Raw genomic sequence first — 17,861 nt, 5'->3', positions numbered from 1 at the left:
GTTAATCTCATTGTTCATGCTTTCGAAAATATGGCTGGGAAAGTACAATGTGTAAAAAGTGGAAAGGAAAAGAGGCAGAATTTATTTTACGGAACCACCGCATGTACATTGACGTGTTTTTAGCGACGTAGCATGACGAGGCACTGTGCAAGCTCATCGAAACTTGAAGTGTTCTTTCTTGTTTTACGAGACAGAAAACAGCTTAGATACTTAAGTGGTAATTTGTCAAAGAGAGCAGGGACGAGCTGTAGCGAGTTACACGAGCTAAAACTTAAAAGTAACATCTACCCACGAGCTCCGCTCTGAAATTGATGAAACTTTATGTAATTATAAGACGGACCGACTTGAAAATAATCTTTGGTATTGTTCGAGGATTCGGAAATATAATTTCACACGTTCTCTACCACCATATGGTTTAGAAAACGATCATCACAAACTACTTTATAAGGTCGCCATTATTATCTTCAGTGGAATGTTCTTACTTTCTTTATTCAATGTTACAAGTAGATTGAAGAGAGATAATGATGACATAAAATATAGGGGAATATTGCAAAACACATTCTGCTTCGATCAAGTAAAGTCTGCTGACCTTTTAGTAATTAGAACGTTACGCATAGTGACACTTGGTAGCGAACCTGTTAAGTAGTATGGTGACTACATGGTCAGAATCGCCAGCACAGATGAAGATTATATTTAACTTCTTTGTATTCTTCAGTGTTTTCTAATCTTCACTTCTTTCATTATCATAACAATATATTTGAATTATGTCGAACACATACAATATATTTGGAAATAAAGTATTCTATATTCACAATAATAATTAACATGTATTTTCCTCTTTACCAAATATTAACCTCCAGCGACTCGCTGATGCGTCTGCACAATGCTGACTATTTCTACTTGCAACAGACACTGACGATATTGTGGTCGTATCTACATTATTTACAATCCAATAACTTTACTATGTTTTAGATTATATTAGAATATTAATTTATATTAAATTATTATTAGAAATAAATAGCAATACATCATTGTAAACACGTATAAACGTTAACGTAAGATAAAAGAATCTCGTAATGCAATGGCTCGGAAAGCTAATCGTGTTCGAGAAATAAAAAAAAATTTGTTTTCAATTTTTCCTTCGCTTCTACACGAAACCCCGATTTATGTGTCCGTCTGTAGTTGACTAATTACGAAAATATTGCACAACAACTAATGTTATTTCATTATTATAACGTGACTCTTGCTGTTTATTGCCTTTTAAGTTGGTATACTTTTAGATAGTCACGAATAATCAATTTCACAGCTACCATATATACCATAGCCTTTTACGTAATCATTATATATATATAGTACAAGGACACGAATAAAATTATTATGACAAAATCACGTGTCCTGGTTGTATATAAAAAAAACTGTGCGAGTGAATGTTAATACCGTGAGGGAATTTAAAACGAAGAACCATGAATCAAGGTCTCAAGCTCATTCTTGTACTTGTTTCTATGGTTTTTGTGTCAGGATATTTCATGACACCGGTCCGAGCAGTAAGTTACAAATTCGAATTCACGTACTTATTCGTAACTTTATTAAAATACATTGCGTTTTCTAATAAGGATCCATCGAAATGTGGCGTCTTCTATAGAAGAAGGTGCCGTTTTCCTGAAATAAGAAAATTGTGCGGGGTATGTCAACGTTATGACAGAATTGTACCATATTTTTAGTCAAGTCGTCTTAAATGATTTAATAAACATTTCTACCTTTTTTTATTTATTAGGATTTATGTAATGGGCGTTAGCAGGCAGTTCCATCTCCAAGGAAAAGTTAACTGCAGACGTTCTAAATATCATTGTATGTAATTGGATATAAATAAAAAATAAAATGTAATGGATTGTTGACGTGCTACTGACTCTTTAATATCCAGCCACATTGTTGAATGATCGATATAATATCCAAAAAAATTATTGAATAAATTAACAGTTTCATTTAACCCTTGTACAACGAATGCAGGGCCATTTAAATCCCTCTGTAGCCGTTACCATATTATTTGTAATTATACGTAAATGTAATGTATAAACTTAAATATGCATATACATACAATTTTACGTACAGTTCCTCCTTGAAACCCACGTACAATGGTAATTTCATTATGGGTCAGCCTCAGTCCCAGACCATTCGCCTTCCGAGGGTTAAAGGTCATTTTCCAGATTTATATTAATTTGTATTATTTTAACTTTCATTCAACGTCATGACTTAGAATTGTGAAAGTTCAAATGTAACTTTAGAATATTACTGGCTATATGGTACTTTATTGAAAGATCAAAAGGCTAACCGAATACTGTTTTCATCGTCAACTATTTTGGTTCGGCAATAAATAAAGTAACGCGTTATCTCATAAATTGATGTCAGTCACGAAAATTCTTTTTGTGACATCGGAAGTGATATAAAATACGCGTTAAATTTTTAATATTCACGTTCTCATCTGTGAAGATTAAAAATTTGTACAACAGTTGTACATATATAAAGAGCTGGAATAGACTGTTAGATACAACTTAAACAGACTCAAAAGAGATTCAAAGTAAACATGTCACAAGTAGTCGGGTTCTTTTTCTTTCTTATTTCTGTCATCTGCATGTCAGGATTGATGATGACACCTGCTGCAAAGACAGTAATGGATTCACCGTTACTTTTATATCAGATTTCTTGTATTTATTATTAGAATATTTGTATAACTTATTCTATCTCCTATTTTAGTGTGCTGGGGTATTCAACTGCTACCATCCCTTGATTAGAGCGATTTGCACGGTATAGTGACAAGCATTCAATACTACTCACTGTAACGATTATTCCCTTTATGTCATAGTAGTTTATTTGTACTCCTTTCCTTCTTGTTTTTTTTAGGAACAATGTAAAGGAGTATGATTTGAAAAGGTTTGAAGGTTTCCATCATGGATGTCAGCGTGCAAATATTGCCTTCAAGTGTTCTTTCAATTCTTATTATATTATATTATAATTGGATATTAATAAAAAATAAAATGTTCTGCATCGTTAATAGACTGATACTTTGTTAAATCATCCTTAATGCTTATAATAGTTTATGAACACAGGAACTGTATAGACATTGATTTCGTAGAATCCTTTGAAAATCAGTCGCTTTGCGTCAGTTCTAATTATCGTCATTAATATTAAAAGAAATTAAAATGTTATGTGTTATCGATATGTTTTTACACTGTTATATTCTAATGTGTACTGCAGACTTCATATTGTATAAGATTATTAAAAAATTCTTGATCCTTTTATATTCTGCGAGTTTATACATGTGTAAATAATGAATAAGTGTAAAAGATGATACGAATGGAAACAACTCCATTTATTCTTATTTTAAATGTTCATAAAAAGTAAATTGAAATTTAAATTTCAATACATTAAATTAGTGACTTTTCGATTTAAATTATCGTGCATTGATATCTTCTGGTTTTTGTAAATCGATCAATATTTTATCATCCCATCCTTTCACGTTAAGAAAAGTGACATAAGACCTGCCGGTTATGGTGGTGGGTATAATACCATTATAAAGATCTGGACAAAACACAATTTCAAGGAGGGAATACCTTGGTTCGAAATACACAATAAATAATTTCCTACAATACGTTCAATTATATAGTACAATTTCCTGCTAATGTTGCGGTAAATATTACCAATTATTCCTATACTCTAGGAATTGAAGAAATTTTTAATTTATAGTCTTGGAAAACGTAAGTCCGTTTCTAGGTAATGAACTGTGAATTTTCGAACATTTTAAACGTAAATATTACATTGTGAAAGAAGAGACATCTAACACTATTATTTTATTAATCAAAAAGACGGATATAATGAATTATTGTAATTAGCGTCGTTATTGAAGAAGGTTAGAGTACTAAAATGGAAATGTAAAACTTCATATTTCTGTAAAGCTTTCGAAATTCCATTCGCGGGATTTGCAGAACCATAATTTATTTCTGCAAATCATATTATGTTTGAATATCATTAATGAAATAATAATCGTCCAGTGTTTCGATTTAAAACTGTTTTTGCTAATTACATACGTGCATTCGGTAATTAGCACACGCTCAAAAGATTAAACGGAAATTACAACGTTGGCTTTAGTTAAATATACAAAGAAGACGACAATTAATTAATGGATACGCATTATTTCCGGGCACTTTGTATTCACTACTATCGCGTTCGAATAATGTTAGTCACGGTCGGCTGATTTTCTTATGATAATGTTACATAAAATACATATTATATTTTTATGTATCGACATGAACATTTTTTTATGCGAGTGACCTTGTTCAGAGCTCCCGTATAAAACACGGAAGTGTGAGTGCAAGTGCATTCTGATAATAAGAAACCGACAAAGGAAATTATGAATCGTAGCTTCAATAATCTGTTTCTCGTTGTTTCTATCATTTTATTGTCAGGATACTTCGTAATTCCTTCCGCAGGAATGGTAAGCTAACATTTTCTTTTATTTACGCAGAATGTTGTATCTTCGTTATTTTATTGTATCGCTATCTTTTTAATAAGACGACAATAGAATGTAATTCAATGTATCTTCCAATCGATACGCTTCATAAAAATAGCGTAGACTATTGAAAGTTAATAACGAGTATTGTAAAGTAAGCACGTATTTCTGACTTCCTTGGAAATGAACAATAGTGGCTTACTCAATTGTACACCTAACATGTGGAGTATTTCATTTTATATATGTATTGTAACTCACAACGTGTTCTATTTAAGGATTCACCGAGGTGCGGAACTGGCTACCCTGCAGAATTCTGCGGTTCCCCACTTATGAACGAAGCGTGTCCGGTAATATTACGATTCCGTAATAATATTAATTAAGTCATTCAATTTTAACGCGTTTAGATAACATCATATTCTTGTAATTTTTGGTAGCAAAATATTAATATCTGATCTTTCTTTCTTTATTAGGACATGTGTAGAAGACTGAAAAGGGGAAGAAAATAATTATAGGTATAAAACACATAAATATGATGGTTGAATTAATAATTCTTTGCTATTTTCTGTTCGGTGTAAAAGAATGTGAAAATAAATAAAACTTATTCATCATTAATTCACTCTTCATTTTCATTATTACCTGATTCCATTCAAAGTACGCATTAATTGTTCCTTCAATGAAATGAATATTAATATTCGAACAAATGCATAATTACTATTTCGACATGGTATCCTAATGATACTCTTGCAGCATTGTTTAAAAATCCTTCATTTTCTTCCAAATTCTGCCTGTGGAAATAAAATCTACATTTGGAGTGTAGTTCAGATACTGATCATTATCAAGCGTAAGCAAATCAGATCTTTCTTTTTTACTTCGTACACTATGTTAATATTTTTCATTTGTGAAATGTGATGAAACCACTTTTAAGATGCCAGGACATGATGTAATGTGCAAAACTATGCCTCGGGATGCGATTTGCCTAAGCATAAGGCATAAAAAAATATGCAAGGCACGTCATAATTAATTCTGTTAATTTGTTCTGATCACTATTGTTACTGTAATAAATACAACTGTTCGTATTTTTTGTTTAGCTGAAGTGTTAATAGAAGAATGAGGTAGAAACTCCTGGTAAATGATGCCGCTATCAAAATGACGATTCTAGCTTTAAACACTAACTGCTGTTGCAAATGTAATGAAATATAAATAAAATAAAAAACAGTTGGCAATACAGTGTTGTCATGTTTACTTAAATTTGTCCACTATCTTGCATAGAATATTCAAGAATGTAGGAACCTTTATGAATTAGTTAGAGAGTTATGATTCGAATGCAGTTCTATAGATATACCTAGTGTATTAAAAAAATATGAAATTGATTGTACATTACCCAGTATAACTATAATTTTGTACCTGCAATGTTTGTAATGTCTGCCAGAAATACTACTACCGAACAGTGGACAAGGCCATTTTAGGACCTATCAATACATTGGTCACGAAAACTGTTTACGGTCCACGAGCTATCCTACAAACTATATATTATAATTTTAAGTATTCATATGTCTACATTTATTACAATTTCGACGAGTTTCTCGGTATAAAAGTGGATGTGTAGATGTAGCGGAAAGTTACTGGTAAATCAGCTAAGAATACGACACAAGGAATCATGAATCAGAAACTTCATTGTCTTCTTCTATTTGTCACAATTATTTTGTTGTCAGGATGTTTCGTAGCACCGGTATTTGGTGTAAGCTAATTAGTTTGTTTTACACTTGTACATTAAGTTATGATAATTGATGATGGCTGATTTTCCCTCGTAAAATGTGATTAAAACCACTTTCTAGGTGTCAGGACCGTGCAAACAATTACCTAGGAAGGTGCTTTGTGGCAGTGATAAATACAAAATAATGTGCAAGGTAAAGTCACCGTTCATTCTACTAATTTGTTTTTACCACTATTGTCACTGCAAAACTTATAAATATACCTATTTTTTGTTTAGCTCAAGTGTTAATAGAAGAATGAGACGGAAACTCCTAGTGAACGATGCAGCCATCACGAAAATGAAGATTTTAACTTTAGATATTAACTGTTGTTCAAAAACAATGGAATATGAGTAAAATAAAAAACATTGGCTATACATTGATATTAATTTTTTCTGAATATTCAATACTCTATCCTTGTCTTTATTAAATCATTTCGGCACATCTATTGCATATCTCTGTTGGAATAATTGAACGGAATAAAACGAAATATCGTAGTACAGGTTGAAATTCCAGAAAATTTCAGAAATTCATAAAAGGAATGTACTTTTCTTCATCCATTCGTTCTTTATGTCTAAGAAAATTGTAAATATATTTAAAAAATACGAGGAAATGAAAATATGACTTAATAGTACCGAAATATGATGAAGAATATTATGTTTTTACGTTTGTGAATTAATACATAAATATTTGTATCTTCTACAGTCTTCCTCAAGATCGTCATGAAAATTTTCCGCTTAGTGGAAAAGCTGTCATTAAAATTATATATCATCTCTTTAATGGTTCAGATATCTATATTATACATGCTATAACTTCGACAAGCTTTGTATAAAAAGGAGCAGCGTGTGTATAACTGCAACATAGTCGCAAGAACGTTAAGAATTCAACAGTGGAAATCATGAATACGATATTCAACTTTCTTCTTCTGTTTATGTCTCTTATTTTACTGTCAGGATGTTTCTTTGCACCGGTGACAGCAGTAAGAGAACACGTTTTTTATTTAATTTTCCATTATATATGTATATTAAAATATTCCGTATTTTGAATTATTTCTGATTTTTTGCTTGAAGACACCACCGGCTTGTCATAGTTTACCTAGGAGTCATCTTTGTAGTAGCATGAAATACCGCATGATGTGTAGGGTAGGGATATATTTATACAATTCTGTTTAGTTGACTTAATATTGTCGACAAGGTACTAATTATAATTGTTTATGCATTGTTATTCAGCTGAAATGTTAGGGCTGATGGTGAATTCTATGGCGTGGAAAAATAAAATGCTACCACTGATGACGGCGACGACGGTTTCAGAAACATATTATTGTTGACAATGTAGCTGTAATGGAAAATAAATGTTTTCGCGATATCTTATTGTGTTTCTTATATGTATCCTTTCTAGTGTTTTTAGTCTTGATGGACTTATTCTCCGTAAAATGTGCAGTCTGCACTGTTGCCAGTTTCTCGGGAAAACAGAATTCTTTTCATACTATTAGGCGTATGACCGTAACTTTAACTTGCAATCCAGCAGGACAATATTAGAAATATTGTTTGTTAGTATGTACTGTTCGTAAACGCAGGTAATAACACTTATTATTGCGTCGTAAAATGCAAATTGTCATCAACCGACAAAATCTGCTAGAATATCGATAATCAAACATTTTACCAGTTCACGTTGGTCACGAAAAAGTGTCTTTAAGATTAAAACGGTATCGTACAATGCGTGTATTACGTTTTTATTTCTTTACGTATGTCTTTATCATAATTTCGAACGAGTTTTGTATATAAAAGGGGGAAATGCATATGCAAGTGCAATTCACTAGCAAAAACAGAAGGAATTCGACGTGAGGCATCATGAACCAAAAAATAGGTTTTCTGCTTGTATTTGTTTTCCTAATTGTAATGACAGGGTATTTTGTGGAACCAGTGATTGGTTATGTAAGAACAGCAGTTTATTTAATTTGTACATTTTATTACTGTTATACATAAATATAATGAATTGTTCATTTATTTATACTTTTCTGGTCTTCTTAATTTTTTAATTCTTAAAGGAACCACCGGCGTGCACAAACTTACCACCGCGTCTATGCAGTAGTATGAAATATCGAAATATGTGTAAGGTACTGTCGTGTTATTTCTTTCTGTTAATTACAGCTTACCTCTATTGCGAATGTAATACATGCAACAAGTTACATGTTGTTTTTTCAGAGCAAATGTCCACAGTCAGGATAAATTCAAGTTTTTGACAAATAATGCTTCCATCACAATGAAGCCATTAGTTCCACGTACAATAATTGTTATTGAAATTGTAATCGAACGTTCAGTAAAATAAATACCAGTCATAAAATGCAATGAAAATATTTTAATACATCCTCTTAAATGTCCTAAGTTATTTATGTCTTATTTACTCTCAACTATTGTAACTATATCGTAAATGTCAATTAATATAACGATAAATAAAGTACAAGAGATTTGGTATGAGATACTAATATATAATTCTTCCTGTTTCTTCTTTGCACTGTCCTAATTGAAACTCACTTCACGATTATTGTGTTCTTTCTACTGTTTTCGTTTGTCGACTTGGATACGTAACATCGAAGTTTTATGTAGAAGAGGAAAGAAATTGTTCGTTGAAATTCAACATGTCAAAAGTTCGATGCGAAGAAGCATGCATCAGAAGTTGGGACCTTTTCTCTACTTCTACCTGACATTTTCCTGTCGGAGTATTTCGTTCAACTTACAAAAGAAATGTTAAAATAAGACTTTTTAAAGGAACCCACAGATCAACGCAAATATTCGCAGCGCCAGCGAATCATTCGTAGCGATAAATTCGCGGCGGTACATATAATGAACTCTACATACTATGAATACAAAGATAAATATACTACAATACTACATGAAAAAAGGCGACTTTTGTTCATGCCAACGCTAACAATTTCTGCCTTAAACTTGTATGGGAATTTGTAGCGTATATTTTGCAAGGCGTTTTCTTCACTGTCCCTCTAAATCCGCTACAATATAATAAATTATATAAATGTATTTCCACGTGATAATATTCCTAGATTGACAAATCTTTCTAACTTTCTTGCGTCATTTAATCCGTAGAATTTATTGTTTTCGTAACATATAAATATTATTTGGAAGTAGATACTTTCAGTAATTATTATATTTATCAAATATAACATTAGCACATTATCGAGCTGATATAATCACATCGTCACCTCCACTATATTATCAGTGTCACGAAAGAATCACAGCAATAATGATTCCTATGTAAATTCGCGTGTCACGTATTTCAGTGATAAAACGTTATAAACTTCCACTGATAATCTTTATTGCTCACGACGTCTTATTGTTGATGGAACACTGTGGGAACAATGAAGATAATGGTATGACACTGTCAATTACAAACTCTTCTAATCTTGAACACGATCAGGTCGAAAGGTATGTAAGAATTATCATAAATGCAATTAAGTAATGAAAATATGTACTAGTAATGATGGATATCTCCGTGAACCCCTAAATACTTATTTACGCTGTTAATATATGTGGTTGTTATTATTGAACTGTGAATTTTACGTGTTTATTAATACTTATTAATTATGTATTACAAGAATGTAATAAAAATGATGAATTCTTCCACATGTTTTTTTAGTTTAAATTTCCTAAGTCATATAGAAAATCTCTTGTTGCTTGGTTATACAAAATGTGCTACTGGAAATACATAACCCCGTAAATTGATAACAAAGTCACGAAGAATTGTCTAAACTGATACAATGTTCGTGTTCGAGCATCCTATATAAAGAAGAAAAATACGAGTTTACAATATATTTGTAACAATATGTGCATAAATTCAGTAAAACATGGCTTAAATATTATTCAGACTTATAACAATAAAAATAATTGCCTCTTCTGTAACTTGTAAATGTTCCGTACGATGTTCAAAGCTTCATATGGAATAGTTTCATACATTTGTCGTCGAAATTTTCATTCTTGTGAACATACGATAGATGACGGACTCCTGTGGAGGGATTGCGAAGCAGGACACATCACGAGTCACGAGTCGTGATTCACGACATATTTGTGTTTGAAGAAAATAATAGATACGTGCTCTCATTCACACATTTCACCCACCACTACCATATGCCTGCATGCTGCACGTTGTTGCCCGCTAGTGAGTTTGGCGGGCGCTGAGTTGCCCATCACTGCCCTAGTGAGGCGGAACACGACACAAACCGGACGCCAGCAACCGGAAACGTTCACAGAATGATGTCCAAATGCTCTCTATAATTTCATTACCAGTCCCTAGCGATGCAACCACAGTGGGGGGACGCACAGTATTTCTGAGCTGTGATAATTTCACGTTCAAAAACGTGTGCTCCGGGAGTTTGCAAAATTTCACCCTTCGTAATCAGTCGTTCCAACATCCCAGATCCTCCCATAATTACATATTCATCCGTTGCGAATGTAGCAATGGTTCATTCCGCTTTTTGGCGATCCGCTTTTCCGGGTTTTTGTCCGGTTGGATGAGTTCCGTTCCGTTCCGCGGCCGTCTTTCCGTCTCGTGAGAGTGATGAGGCGAATCGCAACACGGAATAAGGCAGATTACAAGTTGCATGGCCGCCCTCCTAACATCTGCAACCCCCTCCCACAAATTCACCGGCATATTACTTCTGTTTTCTTGAAAACGCCGCTGAATGTACGGCTGCTGGACTTTGTGGGTGGGGGGAGGGGCGTCGCGCTCGGAACGATTTTCATGAATATTCTTTGGGGTTACATTAATGCGGCTTTATAAATATGTATTAAACCCCATGGATTTTACTATCTCCGACAAATTAAGCTTTCCAGCTGCCTTAACCCTCTTTGCTGTTCCGGCCAGCCGGGGCGTTGCCGGTGGAAAGATGCAATTGGAATAGTAATTTCGTACCGCGATCTGCATCACGCTGCTCCTTCAACCCACCGGGGACATTTAATATTCTACACAATGAATTTATATTTTCTATTACTAAGGGTGAGGCGGGATAAGGGATTATGGTACCGAGGTGCTTTTTGACAGAATGAAAGTACTTCCCTCTTCGAGTGAAGATTTGTTAAGTTTAAATGGTTTGGAATTAACGTGTAACGTACGTAGCGATGCTGTACCATAGTACTGTAATATTCAGGACGATAATTTTGATTTCTGAAGACCTACTTTTATGGGCGTAGCCAGGTTATCAATTGAGCTATAAGGGTGGGGGGTGCTGAGGGGGGCTAAATTTTTCTTAAGGTAATTTTCACAATATTATTTGTTCCTCCATACGTCAAACTCCAATTTTTTTCTCCTCTAAGGTAGGGAAAAGGTCATTTTTATCCTCTGACGGGGGGGGGGGCAAGTGCCCTCCTGCCCCCTTGGCTAGGCTTATGCTTACTTCCTTTCGCGGCCCAGCTTCACCGATACTACACATTTGTTGGTAGCAAGTGATAGAAATGTTGATACCATGGGGTGACGTAAGAAAATAAAGTCGGAGCGAAAAATTTACGAGGTTCAAGTGTAATTTATTTTCTTATCTGTGAGGCTACATAGTGGCAATTGTTATAGTTATAAGGGGTCGCATATTTGTATATCGTGATAATATGTACCATCAACCTCTGCTAGCTATGAATTGCGGACCAGTGTTCCTGCGGGATCGAGCCTAACAATTAAAAAATGTATTTGAAACAAGATATAAATAGTGGTTGCAGTAACATTTTGCAATACAATTAATTGTGAATAACGTTAATTAACGTTTATGGTTATGTTTTGCTTTGTCATTTTTACCACACTTTGTAAATTAAATTACGGTTAATGTTAATTAATATTTCAGACACTCGAATAATATCAAACGTATTACATACCGCTTCAGAGGGCGCAATATAAAACGCCACTATGGCGAGAGCAGAAAGAGCGAGAATAGCAAATTTCATTTTTTGGAACATGTTTCTTCTTGCAGTTGTTGACTCCCACAATATGATTGTAAACATTGTTTTATGTATATATATAGAATATTTTAATAATAAATAAGTTCTTCGTGACTGAGCTATCAGTTTCATAGCTAGTAAACTTCACTTATGGCAGCAGGCGTACTTATCATTATTTCTTAACCCTGAGTTGAACGAATTCGGTTTCTGGTTTAGTCTAATTCTAATTCCTTTGCCCTTGATTGGTTCAGTTTGGTTCGCTTGGTCTTTATATAACTCAAGTGACACTTCTTTGAATTTTAGAAAAATGAAGTAACAACTTATAAGATTGCAATAACAATCGATAAACTTCCCAAAAGATCCAATTAATCTCCATCTGAATATTTTAATATATCGTAACACCTGTTCCTTTGACATATTCCGCGAATGTTCATTCGAGAATGTTATAAATATTGTAACACAAATTTTCAAACATTCCATGCTACAATGTTTTGCGAAGTCATTCGAAAAAATTGTCAATTTATTCGAGCAAACTGTCGTAATTTGTGCCACCGAATGTAGAACGCGTATTTTTGCAACATACGGGCTTCCATCAAAAGTGTCAGAAAAGAACGACAGCAATAATGTATTCCATGCAAATTCGTGTTGTCACGTATTTCAGTCATAAAACGTTATAAACTTCCACTGGTAATCTTTATTGCTCACAATGGCTTATTGTTGATGGAACACTGGGTACAATGGAGATAACGGTATGACGCTGTCAATTGCAAATTCTTGCAATCTTTAACACGATCAAGTAGAAAGGTATGTAAGGGTTATGATATATGTAATTCATGATATTTTGCACCAAATGATGGATATCTCCTCAATCTAATCTCCTCTTTTTAATTTATGTGATGAGTTTTTCCATTACTTATAAACTCTGAATTCTATGCATTTATTTATAATTATTAATCATGTATTTAAAAAATTTACTAAAAATGATTGATTCTACGAAATGTTTTCTTAGTTTAAATGTGTTAAGACATATAGAAAATCTATTTTTATTTTAGTTATGTAAAATATGCTACTGGAGATACATTGCTTCGTAAATTGATAACGATGTCGCGAAATTTCTATCAAACTGATACAATGTTCTCGTTCCAGCCTCTTATATAAAGAAGAAAAGTATTGCTTCGCATCAACACGTCAAAAAATTCTAACAAAGGCAACATGAAGAAACAGCTAAAGTTATTTTTCTTTCTTATAACCGTGTTTATCTTATCGACACATTACATTACGTCCGCTGTAGCAGCGAAAAGGCCTAGGAGCTAAATAGATAACTTGTGTCTATACATAGAAATGGTCCGTATAATGACCAATATAAAATTATGAACTTTATCAAATTCTGGTATCATAATATTCATTCCTTGTGTAATTTTCTACTATTTAGGCATGAAACCGGGAGGTTGTATCACCGGCATTCACAACAAATAGAAGTTGACGACATGGGCACGCAAACACAAATTTAATTTTTTAATATGCTTCTAATTCTTTATATTATGTACCTTTATTGGAAATGAAATAAACTGTACGTCAACCCCAATATGTAATGCTTACTTCCCTCTCTGTGATTCCTCTGTATTTCTTTATAATTATTATATGTGCATATAATTATTATACAATAATTAATGTATATGCCTTATAAAAATGTGACAAAAGTGATTGACTTTTCCACATTCTCTGCGTAGTTAGAACTTCTTAAGTCTTAGAGAAAATATCTTTTCCATTATACCTAAATTCTGAACTCTATGGACTCATTATTATTTATTAGTTATGTACTACAAACATATGATACAAATAGTTTAAACTTCTTAAGTTATATAGAAAATCTCTTTTTACTTTGGTTATGTAAAATGTGCTACTAGAAATATATTGCCTCGTAAATTGATAACGAAGTCACGAAAAATTTATCAAATTTAGGCAGTGTTCATGCTTGAGCGTCCTATATAAGGTAGACAAATATTGGTATGTGTTAACAAAGGAAAGAATTCCAAGGAAGACAACATGAAGAAGGAACTGAGCTTAGCGTTCCTCGTTCTGTCCATGATTTTCTTGTCGACATTTTACATTACGCCTTCTGAAGCTGAAGCGATCCCCCCTAGAAGACGTAGGAAAGGATAATTAACTTCTACGCATAACAATGGTCAGTATGGTTATCAATTTAAAATTATGAACTTTTTTATACGCTCCTGCCATAATATTTATTCACCTGTTATTGTTTACTATGATGTTTAGGCTTGAAGCCGGGAGGTCATATCACCGGCGTTTATTGCACGCAGATGTTGATGTCATTGGCACCCAATACAAACTTAGTTTCTGATTGAGTGTAACAATTTACATTATGTATTTTCATTGGATATAAAATTAGGTGTACATCGGCCATAATATTGCTTTCTTCATTCTCTTCGTGCGCTTAGAGTAACAGTAAGCAATGAACGGACGTAGTGATCTAATTATAAGACAGTACTTCGAGAATAATAGGTGTATATCTCGATATATGATCGAGATCACAATCACACGTGTCAAAAAACGTCTATGTATGTAATATTCAGTTTCAGGTGTCATTTTTTTTCTTTGCTAAATTGAGATTTGTGATATTTGCAAACTTGTAATTCTAAACTCGAATTCATTGCTAATTCTTTGCAAGGAAATAGATTTACTCGTGAACACAATTATACGCGAAGAAAATTTGAAAAATGTAACAAAAAGTGGATACATAGTTATGACATTAAATTCCGTTTACCATTCTCACAGGGCACGAGGGAAACAGATCGTTTCCACGTGTTTAACATTTCATAAATTGGCGTGCACGCGATCCAGATAAATAAATTCCTTCTTGCTGTTTTACACGCAACGCGAAGTATGTCGTTCGGGTCTATTGCCCGTGGATCGACGAATGATAAAAACCATCGATAAATAAAATTCCCCTCGTAAAAAAGTCGGATATTAATTTTCGTTCTCGAATAGAAACTGAATTCGAACCGGAGGTTGTGTAATTTAAAGTCCAATAAATTCACTGTCGTCATTTTTATGCTTTTATTCGTTATCCACATGTGAATAAATTTAATGAAACACGTTCTGCGTATTACTTTGATAACGTAAAGTGCATAAAACTAGAAGATTTTACTACACGCTCCATATAAGGTATAAATTTTGAGGAAAACATGTTCTGCTTGTTATTACAAACATGCGCGTTGAATTGGATTGAATAAATCAACGATGCAACGTTAACTCTACTATTCATTAAAATATAATTGAAATAATCACATTGGTTTACCTTCTCTTCTGGATATATTTAAATCCAAAATACATACTTGAATTTAATTTAATATTTAAAATTATTCTTTTATGCACATTAGATAACGGAATATCGATGTCACTCTATTAAAAAAAGTATTTCTCAGTAAATGAAATAGATTTGCGCAGATAATGTATCTAAAGTTTTGTCAAAAGTTATGCACTAGACAATCATGTTCGACTATATCTAGGAATACACCTGCCAGGGTGTTTAACATCTACCGTAAATAGGACAAGTTCAAAGCATTAATGGAATATTGGATTCCATGGAGTGTATATGTCGACATATTAGTATGCCGGTGACATTCATTGATCCTAAAAGGCGGTTCGATTACTGTACCTAAATACAGCACTTGTAGGTACATTTTGTACATAGTATCATTACAGTGCGTACACATATAATCTCCGGTGAATATGACTATGATAATACATAATACTATTTGATTAATTCACCGATATAATATTAATTAAATTTAATTAATTTGACATGGTACCATATTAATTAAGTTCTTCCCAATTTACTATAAGATATTCAATGACAAGATTAAACATCATCTTTTCCTATTCAATATTTAGTTTTACAGAAACCGAAACTCTGTGCTCAGTAATTACGATAATGTGCTGTTACAACACAATTAGTCCTCGTTCTCTAACAACCTCCGTCGTTATTAAAAAAGGAAAGGGCGTGAATATGTTCTGAATTTAAATTATGTTGTTGGACTACTAAAATCTATGAAGAATTACTTTCTGGTAGATTTAACATACCGATTACAGAGCAAATTGTACAGAATGTGGCGGTCAAATATAGTCGACGTCTTTTTACACGAATATTTTTCGCACGTTTCCTCGGTACAAATGGTCAGCGTAAACATGCATATGTAATGGAAGTCTCGTAAGAAAATGTGCGAGCAAAGTTTCGCCTTTAAAACCAATTAAGCCAATGTAAAGTTCAGCGCAATGTGCCGTCGTTGGTTCGACGTCGATGTCACGGTTCGAAGTTCGAAGTAACCGGTAAGTAAAATGGTGTGGGGCTCGATGCTGCAGGGACAGCTTCGACGAAGCTCGATCGGCATAATCGAGTGAAATAACAGGTGCTCACAGCAAATTAACAAGTTTTTATGCGTTTAGTTTTCCTGTTATACCAGCGCGTTGGGTCCGAAGCTGTTAACTGTTCCGAATTTAATCGTGTCTCATTATACATATTGCCATTACAATGACGCTTACGATGTCCACAATTGTCACGTGGCAGCCAATATCGATTCAAAGCCGACAACTGTTTAACGTCTCTTAGTTACGACATAAAAGTTATCAATAAATTCGATTAATAATTAATTGCCTCAGCGATAGTCAATTAGACGACACTCGAAATTGTATTTAATCTCGAGATTATTGTAAAGTAATTATTGTATCCGCCGGATTTTTATGAAGATTAAGCACGGAGAACGGGGATACGCGTAACAGGCGGACCCCTAAATTGCGATAAATCTTCGTTATAAACTTTTACTTGACTTCAGTTCGCTAATGAAGGGTCATTATCCGGTGGATTCATCCGGTGAAATTAAATTTTCATAATTAAAGGTACATTAAGGGACCGGCAAAACGGACGAAAGTGGGATCTGAAAAATTCAGTCACGGTAAACAAATAAAATAATTGAAATGGAAGAGGAAGGCGGAGCGAGAGGAGCAGAACTAAAAAGTACGACGGGTACCGTTGCTTGCGCTTGCGTAAACCGTGCCGGACGGCTTGATGGGACGAGGATATCGCTTGAAAAATATTTCACGTAATCTTTTTAATAAGTCGGTTGACCTACCGAACTCTATCGCACCACGGAGAATAGTTTCGTTCATTTTAATCCGTGATAACTCTGATTGAATCGAAATTCTCTCGATTTTTCAATACAGCAAAACATTAATAAATGCATCCACCAGATTAAATAATCACACTTTTCCTCATTCGAAAAATGGCATTCTATTTACCCAGAATTCCAAAGTTTTAGATTTACTCCGGAAATTTTTTATCGGCAGGATGATCTTTCTGCAAACCCCATGGGGAATTTTCGTTCATTGTTAATGACGTCGATCCACCATCTTGCTGTTCCTACGCTCATTAATATTCCGAGTAGACAAGTCGAAGATTATGTCTACGTGCCGATCAAGCCCTCGTGGATGGTTCCATTTATCGTTCCCGGTACGCCGGCATCGATCGTTAATTTCATTAACCGGGAAGTAATGGAAAAGGAAAATATGATAATGAAAAACGCCGTAGCAGAATCGTTAAATTACCTGTAATGCTATTATCTCGGGACTGAAATGAATTTTTCTGCCGCGGGTGTA

The 17,861-nt window shown here is 33.7% G+C and overlaps 8 long non-coding RNA genes across 8 annotated transcripts; 7 read left to right on the top strand and 1 right to left on the bottom strand.

The window, feature by feature from the left end:
• The first annotated feature begins 1,415 nt into the window (after positions 1–1,415).
• LOC107190393 lies at positions 1,416–1,847 on the top strand. Its single transcript, XR_001516254.1, has 3 exons — positions 1,416–1,544; positions 1,614–1,682; positions 1,775–1,847. It is a non-coding gene; the product is annotated as an uncharacterized LOC107190393 (long non-coding RNA).
• A 713-nt stretch (positions 1,848–2,560) lies between these two features.
• Positions 2,561–3,049, top strand: LOC107190388. Its single transcript, XR_001516250.1, has 3 exons — positions 2,561–2,665; positions 2,752–2,802; positions 2,899–3,049. It is a non-coding gene; the product is annotated as an uncharacterized LOC107190388 (long non-coding RNA).
• A 1,341-nt stretch (positions 3,050–4,390) lies between these two features.
• Positions 4,391–5,116, top strand: LOC107190390. The gene is made up of 3 exons (XR_001516252.1): positions 4,391–4,489; positions 4,780–4,851; positions 4,975–5,116. It is a non-coding gene; the product is annotated as an uncharacterized LOC107190390 (long non-coding RNA).
• Positions 5,117–6,143: 1,027 nt separating this feature from the next.
• LOC107190394 lies at positions 6,144–6,623 on the top strand. The gene is made up of 3 exons (XR_001516255.1): positions 6,144–6,242; positions 6,340–6,411; positions 6,495–6,623. It is a non-coding gene; the product is annotated as an uncharacterized LOC107190394 (long non-coding RNA).
• A 491-nt stretch (positions 6,624–7,114) lies between these two features.
• On the top strand, positions 7,115–7,621 carry LOC107190386. Its single transcript, XR_001516249.1, has 3 exons — positions 7,115–7,234; positions 7,326–7,397; positions 7,485–7,621. It is a non-coding gene; the product is annotated as an uncharacterized LOC107190386 (long non-coding RNA).
• Positions 7,622–8,079: 458 nt separating this feature from the next.
• LOC107190391 lies at positions 8,080–8,603 on the top strand. The gene is made up of 3 exons (XR_001516253.1): positions 8,080–8,189; positions 8,303–8,371; positions 8,460–8,603. It is a non-coding gene; the product is annotated as an uncharacterized LOC107190391 (long non-coding RNA).
• Positions 8,604–11,765: 3,162 nt separating this feature from the next.
• On the bottom strand, positions 11,766–12,225 carry LOC107190389. The gene is made up of 2 exons (XR_001516251.1): positions 12,126–12,225; positions 11,766–11,923 (listed from the first exon to the last, which is right to left on the bottom strand). It is a non-coding gene; the product is annotated as an uncharacterized LOC107190389 (long non-coding RNA).
• Positions 12,226–14,218: 1,993 nt separating this feature from the next.
• On the top strand, positions 14,219–14,615 carry LOC107190382. The gene is made up of 2 exons (XR_001516247.1): positions 14,219–14,373; positions 14,466–14,615. It is a non-coding gene; the product is annotated as an uncharacterized LOC107190382 (long non-coding RNA).
• The last annotated feature ends 3,246 nt before the right edge of the window (positions 14,616–17,861 follow it).

The sequence above is a fragment of the Dufourea novaeangliae genome, unplaced genomic scaffold (genome assembly GCF_001272555.1).
Source record: "Dufourea novaeangliae isolate 0120121106 unplaced genomic scaffold, ASM127255v1 scaffold177, whole genome shotgun sequence".
NCBI lineage: Eukaryota > Metazoa > Arthropoda > Insecta > Hymenoptera > Halictidae > Dufourea > Dufourea novaeangliae.
The sequence above is the reverse complement of the archived record's forward strand: the minus strand, read 5'-3'. Positions and strand labels throughout refer to the sequence as shown.